Genomic DNA, 6558 nt, shown 5'->3' with positions numbered 1-6558 from the left:
AAAAGTTCTTATAAGGACTGGTAACTTGGTATAGGGTGCTACGGTACATAGGCTTGAGTGCGGTACAGTCTGCTGTTCTGTAAGGACCGCTATCGGTCCACAATAGATAGGGTTGACGTGCACCACTGCTGACCGCTGCCCTATACTGCAGCAGTCCTTCAGCGGTATAGGGACTGACGTACAGTCTGCTAAACACTAATACACAACCTGCTTGGTCCACAAAAGTTCTTATAAGGACTGGTAACTTGGTATAGGGTGCTACGGTACATAGGCTTGAGTGCGATACAGTCTGCTGTTCTGTAAGGACCGCTATCGGTCCACAATAGATAGGGTTGACGTGCACCACTGCTGACCGCTGCCCTATACTGCAGCAGTCCTTCAGCGGTATAGGGACTGACGTACAGTCTGCTAAACACTAATACACAACCTGCTTGGTCCACAAAAGTTCTTATAAGGACTGGTAACTTGGTATAGGGTGCTACGGTACATAGGCTTGAGTGCGATACAGTCTGCTGTTCTGTAAGGACCGCTATCGGTCCACAATAGATAGGGTTGACGTGCACCACTGCTGACCGCTGCCCTATACTGCAGCAGTCCTTCAGCGGTATAGGGACTGACGTACAGTCTGCTAAACACTAATACACAACCTGCTTGGTCCACAAAAGTTCTTATAAGGACTGGTAACTTGGTATAGGGTGCTACGGTACATAGGCTTGAGTGCGGTACAGTCTGCTGTTCTGTAAGGACCGCTATAGGTCCACAATAGATAGGGTTGACGTGCACCACTGCTGACCGCTCACCTATACTGCAGCAGTCCTTCAGCGGTATAGGGACTAAGAGTTTTGTCACAGGGTCATTTAAAAAATGACATGCAGAGGAAGAGGCAGGCCCTTCCGCAGGGGTGGTAGGGGTAGGGCAGGAGCAACAGGCTTGAGCCAAAGTGGGAAGTTGCAGAAGGTGCGTTCAATTACTTTAAAGGATGCACCAGACTTGGTTGAGTGGCTCGCTCAGCCTTACTCTTCTGCACCCTCCTCATCCTCTCGATCTGCACCCTCTTCTTCACTCTCTGCTATGTGCACCCCCAAAGACACTACCACCAACAACACGACCACCACCACCACCACCACATACCTTCCGCTTGAGTCACTGGAATTATTTTCCGATCCATATCAAGAGGACATTTCTGATGCGCAGCCACTCTTGGTATTGGATCAGGAAGAGGAGGTAGCAACAAGCGCTACTCAGCAGTCTGACGCCAGTACCCAGATCAGCCCAAGGAGGAGGTTGGTCCCCGGTGTTGCTGCCTACTCCGAGATCTCTACTTATAGCGGTGGGGAAGGTGACGTTGATGATGACGTGTCTAGTGATGTCACGTGGGTGCCCACAAGAGAGGAAGAGGAGGGGAGTTCAGAGGGAGATATGGACCAGCAGATAGGGAGGAGAAGCAGCAATGACTTACATTGCACAGCAGGGACAAAGCAGACTGCAAATGTATCAGGAGCGAGTCATCGACCATGTACGGTCACATCTGGCGCTCCCAGGACACCGGCACATGGCTCCGCAGTGTGGGCTTTTTTTAACGTGTCCGCTGCTGACAATAGCGTTGCCATCTGCAATCTTTGCAGTCAACGCGTTAGTCGCGGTAAGCCCAATACTCACCTAGGGACGACCGCCTTAAGAAGGCACATGAGCAGCCATCACCGAGCCCAGTGGGAGCAACGGAACACACAAAGCCACACTGCAGGCTCTCACCGTCCAGCCTCGTCTTCTACTTCTCCTTCTCCTCTCTCCTCACAATTGTCCTCCACTCCACCTTCCATCACGCCAAGCTCACATTTTTCTGCAAAAAGGCAGGCTTCCGTGGGCCTAATGTTTGAGCGTAAAAAAATGATGATGCCGGATAACCCTCTTGCCCAACGGTTGGCGGCTGGCTTGTCAGAACTCATAGCCCGCCAACTACTGCCATATAAACTGGTGGACTCGGAGGCCTTTCGCAAATTTGTGGCCATTGGAACACCACAATGGAAGGTCCCAGGAAGGAAGTATTTCTCAGAGAAGGGCATCCCAGAGCTATATGGCCATGTTCAGCGGCAAGTGAATGTATCTCTGGCACACAGTGTCGGTGCCAAGATACATCTGACCACAGACACGTGGTCTAGCAAACACGGGCAGGGAAGGTATATCAGTTTTACTGCCCACTGGGTGAACCTTCTGACGGCCGTCAAGCATGTAACCCGTGGCACCCGTGTAGATTTGGTTTTACCGCCACGGATTGCATGCAGGCCTGACTCTTCTTCTCCTCCTCCTACTCCATCCTCCTCCCTCTCCTCCTCAGCTGCCTCCTCCTTTTCCGCTGCTAGCGTCTCTTCCACTGCACCGCCCAAGCTCCCCAGAACCTATTCCACATGCCAGGTGAGACGTTGCCATGCCGTGCTGCGTCTGTTGTGCCTGGAAGCAAAGAGCCACACTGGCCCGGCACTCCTTTCAGCTTTGCGTTCACAGGCAGATGAGTGGCTAACACCGCTCAATTTGACAGTTGGTAAAGTGGTGTGTGACAACGGTGCCAATCTGCTTAGCGCATTGAAACAGGGCAAAATCACGCACGTGCCGTGCATGGCACACGTCTTAAACTTGGTCGTGCAGCGATTCCTTGTCAAATACCCTGGGGTCCAGGACATCTTGCGGCAGGCAAGGAAAATCTCGGCCCATTTCAGAAGATCTTACACGGCCATGGCTCGCCTTGCTGACATTCAGCGGCGACACCATCTGCCGGTCAGACGTCTTATTTGCGATTGCCCGACGCGATGGAACTCAACCTTCTATATGCTTGATAGGCTGCTCCAGCAGAAACGTGCAGTTAACGTCTACCTGTATGAACTCTGCGAAAGAAACGGTTCTGGGGAGCTGGGTTTTTTTTCACCGCGCCAGTGGCTGCTCATGCGCGACACATGCAGACTTCTGCGGCCATTTGAGGAGATCACCAAACTGGTCAGTCGCAGCCATGGCGCCATCAGTGACATGGTACCTTATGCCTTCTTTCTGGAGCGTGCATTGCGTCGTGTCATTGATCAGGCTGTGGAGGAGCAGGAGCGGGAAGATGAGGAAGTCGCAATGCTGGATGAATTCCCAGGGGGGGCTACTCTATCTGAGACAAGTCAACAACAGGAGTCTGATGAGGAGTCAGAGGAGGATGGTGCCGGGGCGGATGAGCAGGAGCAAGAAGAGCATGCTTTAAACCTTTCTGGGATCCCTGTTGTGCGAGGATGGGGAGAGGAGAATGAAGAGGACGACATTATCCTGGATGATGAGCAGGAGCCAGGCCACCACACCGCTTCCACTTTAGTGCAAATGGGGGCCTTCATGCTCCAGTGTTTTAATAGGGACCCCCGTATAAAAAGCATGAGGGTCAAGGACCAGTACTGGGTGGCAACGTACTTAGACCCCCGGTACAAACACAAAATGGCGGAAATGTTACCGCCGTCGCAGAGGGCTGTCAGAATGCAGCACTTCCAGGCCTTGCTTCGAGAAATGCTGCATTCTGCTTTTGCGTGCGCTGGCAGAGGAGCAATTCCCACTCCCAGAGAAGGATTTGCGGGTACCAATCCAACAGCGCCTGCAAGAAGAGGCCGGTTTGAAGATGTGTTGGTGACTTCGGATATGAGGTCATTCTTTCAGCCGACCCATCGACAGGTGTCATCCGGATCCAGCATCAGGGAACGCCTAGACCGTCAGGTGTCCGACTACATTGGGTTAACGGCCGATGTGGACGCTCTGAGGAGTGATGAACCCCTAGACTACTGGGTGGGCAGGCTTGACCTCTGGCCAGAGCTTGCCCAATTTGCAATCGAACTGTTGGCTTGCCCCTCATCCAGTGTCCTGTCCGAAAGGACGTTCAGCGCAGCAGGGGGGATTGTGACCGATAAGCGTACTCGCCTAGCTCACCACAGTGTTAACTACCTCACATTTCTAAAAATGAATGAGGCATGGATCTCGGAGGAATTCAACACATGTGACCAGTAGACCATGTATATGTCTATAAACTATTTTTTTAATCAAGCACACAGACCTTCTTAATTCATTTGGCTCACTTCCTTGACCCAAAAAAGCACACCGTACTATATGCCCCTACCCTCCTCTTTGAAGAGGTTGAGCGGTGTCATATTTCTACTGGGGCTGCTTATGATATCCCTGTGCTGTGCTGACTTCCTCCTGGGGGTTCTTATTATGAAGGGATCACACTATCCCTGTGCTGTGCTGACTTCCTCCTGGGGGTTCTTATTATGAGGGGATCACACCATCCCTGTGCTGTGCTGACTTCCTCCTGGGGCTGCTTACGGTGCTGCTGTCAGTGCTGTATGTCACGGTGCTGCTGTCAGCGCTGTATGTCACGGTGCTGCTGTCAGCGCTGTATGTCACGGTGCTGCTGTCAGCGCTGTATGTCACGGTGCTGCTGTCAGCGCTGTATGTCACGGTGCTGCTGTCAGCGCTGTATGTCACGGTGCTGCTGTCAGCGCTGTATGTCACGGTGCTGCTGTCAGCGCTGTATGTCACGGTGCTGCTGTCAGCGCTGTATGTCACGGTGCTGCTGTCAGCGCTGTATGTCACGGTGCTGCTGTCAGCGCTGTATGTCACGGTGCTGCTGTCAGTGCTCTGTATTACGGTGCTGCTGTCAGATGCCTCTATCACGGTGCATGTGTCATTCCGGTATGTCACGCTGCTGGTGATCATCTCCTGCACCCTCTTCTTTGCCTACCCTGGTCCCTGACCTTCCCTCTCCTCCATTGCCTTCATTAGCTCCATAGTCCTGAATTGTTAGAACAATTTCCCAAATAAAATAAAAATGCTTGTAGTTATCGATCCCAAATTCACCTCATACATGTATTATGTCATTGTCCAGATGGTGGGACTACGTTTTACCCCCTAATAATTACCACGTGGCCGCAAATTCGACATGAAGGTTTGCAAAGTTCGCCTCCCATTGAAGTCAATGGGGCCCGCGGCGAACGGTCGGTTTCGCGAACGTTTGGGTCCGTTCGCATTTCGCGTTCGCGAAACGTCCCGTCGGAAGTTCGTCCATCACTATTCAGAAATCCAAATTTACGAATAACGACAATTCGTCCGAATTTTAATTCGGACCAAAACGAATCGCACATGTCTACAGGGAACTAGATGTGTCCAGAACAAAAAAAATAGTTTAGTTTCCTTTCGATTTGTTATTTACATAAATTCATTTGGTTAAATTATTTTCATTTGTTTAATTTGTGTTCGGAATTTGTTTAGTTTATTCATTTTCGAATCAATTCGAAAGGTTTTCGAAACTATTTAAAACGTTTTCAAAACGATCCAAAACGTTTTCGAATTGAATTCGGAATGTTTTCGGATTCAAAAAGTTTTCCAATTTCCAAAGATAATAAAATAGAATAGAAAATAAAGGAATAGAATAGAAATTGGAAAACCACTCAAATTTGAAACGTTTTTGAATTCGAATTCGAAAACTATTTGAATTTGGTCTGAATTTTTTTTTCTCGTTATTTCAGATTCCTTTAAATTTGGTACGAATTTCGAATTTTGAAATGTTTTTGCATTCAAATTTGAAAACTATTTGGATTCAAAAGTTTTCCGATCCGAATTTGAAAACTATTCGGATTCGAAAAGTACTCTAAAACAATTCGAATTTGAATTTCGTCCGAATTTTGTCGGATTCTTTTAAATTTGGTACTATTCTAATTTGGAAATTCGGATACATTTTTTTTTTTTTTTTTTATCATACAAGCAGAAAAAAAAAACCAGAGTGTGACCCGGGTTCCAGCCGTTTGCAGTCCCTGTACAGCAGAGCTCAGACTGGGGGAAGGAAAAGCAGTACAAGGAGCCAATCAGATCCCGTGTTGGGCATTTATTTGGGCTTTAAACCTTTTCCCTGTTCTGCAGAGACTCAAAGAAGAATATTATGAATAGATTACATATCATGGGTCTGCCAGGCTCTCATCTTTTTGCAGTAAGGATCGGGAGATGTGCGGGAAATCACCAGCTGGAAGGATTATTCTGGCCTCGAGGTATTACAGCCGACGCGTTCTGTTCTGCAGAGTCGTCATGAGGAATGTCTCAGAAGCCCCCCGGAGGGATCGTTTGGCGTTCCCTAGGAAGGTCGATGATCCTGGGATGACTCCTCTACATCGCCGTATTATACATTCTGATGGATCAGGTTGCAGAGTCGCGGCAGACATGAGGGGGGTGGGCTGTATTGACTGTCTGCAGATAGCAGCAGGCTCATGTGAGCGATGGTGGTATAGTGGTGAGCATAGCTGCCTTCCAAGCAGTTGACCCGGGTTCGATTCCCGGCCATCGCAGAAATGCTTTTTTTTTTTTCACCCCAAAATGAGACGTTTACCGCGAAACATTATTAGCAAATGACATTTTCTGATTTATTACTTTGCCTTTCTATAACTAACGTTTCAGGTCGATCTGCGCTTTCGAATGGTAGTTTGTTTCGGCTGTGAACTAGCGGGCACGCAGCTGTGCGCGCTCCGAGTCCCACGACCACATTGCCACTGATATCTG

The 6558-nt window shown here is 49.3% G+C and overlaps 1 non-coding gene across 1 annotated transcript; it reads left to right on the top strand.

The window, feature by feature from the left end:
* The first annotated feature begins 6275 nt into the window (after positions 1 to 6275).
* On the top strand, positions 6276 to 6347 carry TRNAG-UCC (transfer RNA glycine (anticodon UCC)). Its single transcript has one exon. It is a non-coding gene; the product is annotated as a tRNA-Gly (tRNA).
* Positions 6348 to 6558: the final 211 nt, after the last annotated feature.

The sequence above is a fragment of the Lithobates pipiens genome, unplaced genomic scaffold, assembly GCF_037356315.1.
Source record: "Lithobates pipiens isolate NorthernLeopardFrog02 unplaced genomic scaffold, aLitPip1_a1.2 Scaffold_30, whole genome shotgun sequence".
In the NCBI taxonomy this organism is placed as follows: domain Eukaryota; kingdom Metazoa; phylum Chordata; class Amphibia; order Anura; family Ranidae; genus Lithobates; species Lithobates pipiens.
This window is presented reverse-complemented; position numbering and strand designations above follow the sequence as displayed.